Here is a 2254-nt window from a genome sequence, read left to right as displayed (position 1 = left end):
GTACAATCTCAATCTCTTCACCATCCATCCTGATGCTGCCAATTGGTCCAGTGGTGAGAACCTTTGTCTTCTTGACATTGAGCCTCAATCCATATTGTAGACAACTTTACCTGAGGCTATTGCATCAAATGCAAAGTCAAAGTACAATGCTTGGTTTTCTAGAGACTTCGTTGAGTCCACCTTTAACTTGGGCTCATGTACCAAGAGGATACACTTACAAGGAATGGAAATCACGTCAATTACTTTCTTGGGCAATTCTTGTTTATTCAGTGGGCGTTTCCCAACACAAACATATCCTGTGCTCTTCGACAGGATCACTCATAGTAAGTGGGAGATTTAAAGAAGTTAGCAAAGCTGTATGATTTGTTGCTTGGTGTTTCTCATCATGACTGGTCTACCGATTGCCCATGGACTCGTCTCTTCAGAAATGACTATTTCCCAGTCTCACCATCAACATCTAATGTAGTAATGGTTTAATTCACAATGACAGTATAAAGACTGTGAACAAGGCAAAATCCTGCGTTATAGTCAAATGGACAGAAGAAGATACCACAAAGGGCAAAGAGATTGATTTTGATGATGTGGCATCAATAAACCCAGAACTCTTACAGATGCTGCCCTTACCCTCAGAGGACACACTACCCCTGCAGGAGAATGTGGCAACAGTTCAGAAACAAAAATGAAGATCCATCAACTCCAAAATTGCTCCTCCAAAAGAAGTTCTTCGTGGTTGATCCACTCGCATGTCCACTATCTCAGAGGCTCGCATCGCCACTCAGGAGAACGAGATGGAGGTGGAGCTACATTTGTCTGCAAACACCCGGAAGCAACTCTCTGTTCCCATCAGCCGCTGTAGGCCTTCCTGCCCTGCACTGACTGAAATACCATTGGCGATGGTCAGCAAGGAGATGGAGAGCAAGTCCATTCCATCTGAGACAGCTCTTCTGCAAACTCTATGAACTCAATTTGGAGGAAATCATGTATTGGTAAAGAAATGAAAAAAAAAAAAATAAAGACCAGGCAATCTGTTGGAGTTTTTTTTTACTCACTATGAGTAATACTCAACTTAATGACATCTAACCACAACAATGTACATTGCAGTGTAGTATCTTTCAGTCCCATAGGAAGACAGACTAAGGCTCCCGTCTGCATCATGAGCATAATCTACAACCTGAAATTGTTGGTTTACTTGGTGTTTGTTCTCAGGGTTATGAATTTTTCCTAAATTCAGGTGAGACATCGCACTGTAATGAAAGAACCCTTAGATTTCTATAAGCAATCAGTGAAAATCTGAGGCTAATTCCACTCTGTTGGAAAGAACAAAGTCAGGCTAACAGTTTCTGATTGTTGTGTACTGTTGAGTTGGAACCTAGCCATAGCTGATCCTCTGGGGTTTTCAGAGGCAATTAATTGCATGGGAGTAGATTGCCCATCCTTCTCTCACAGAGCGACTTGGCTTCTGACCACTAGCCCACCAGAATTCTCAACATCTCCTAATAGGAAATAATAAAGGCATTATCCATCCCATATTATGACATATATACATACACATATATACACAAACATATAAAGGAACCCTGACGACATAAAATTTGTAAAAACAAAACAAAACACAGTCTCCTTTGGTAAAAATGGATTTACAGCTTCAGAAATCTGATGAAGCAATAAAATAAAAACTGAACCGAAAATGAATTTAAAGAGTAAAACTTGATTTTTAAAAACAAATAATCATGTGTGTATATGAGAAAGATGGGTTTGTAGTAAAGTATGAGATTGAGGGCTTACAATGTGACACAAAAAAATGTTGGCAGAAAATGAATATATTCAATATCCTGATTGTGTTGGTAGTTCCACTGCTTTATACATATATCAAAACATCGTCCATTAAATATGTACTGTTTCTCTCATGTCAATGAAAATGCAATAAAATTATTTTTAAAATCTGGGAAAAAAGCCCAAAACCAAAAAATAATCCATTTTTTTGTAATTAATACAAAAATTAAAAAATACTGTATTTGTAATTCAATTTGTAATAAAATAAAAATTTGTATTAAATTGTACAGTAATCTGTTTATACTCTTCCAGAGATGAAAATACCTGTAATAATGATCATATTAAAAGACTTGTATTTTATTACTCTTGCATGTACTTTGGACAAATAATGACCAGTTAATTATGCTCTTCCACACATCGTGTTCACTGAGTAATTTACTACCACAATTTTAGTGCAAAAAAATATCTTTTAGAAAGTCAC

General features: G+C 37.0%; 1 pseudogene and 1 gene segment (V, D, J or C); both read right to left on the bottom strand.

The window, feature by feature from the left end:
• The window catches only part of LOC102871066, a 188969-nt gene that overhangs the window by 133645 nt on the left and 53070 nt on the right, over positions 1-2254 (bottom strand).
• LOC102845963 overlaps positions 1-2254 on the bottom strand; it is a 32798-nt pseudogene that overhangs the window by 1837 nt on the left and 28707 nt on the right.

The sequence above is a fragment of the Elephantulus edwardii genome, unplaced genomic scaffold (assembly GCF_000299155.1).
Source record: "Elephantulus edwardii isolate Elephantulus edwardi_28Jun2011 unplaced genomic scaffold, EleEdw1.0 scaffold00325, whole genome shotgun sequence".
Classification (NCBI taxonomy): domain Eukaryota; kingdom Metazoa; phylum Chordata; class Mammalia; order Macroscelidea; family Macroscelididae; genus Elephantulus; species Elephantulus edwardii.
This window is presented reverse-complemented; position numbering and strand designations above follow the sequence as displayed.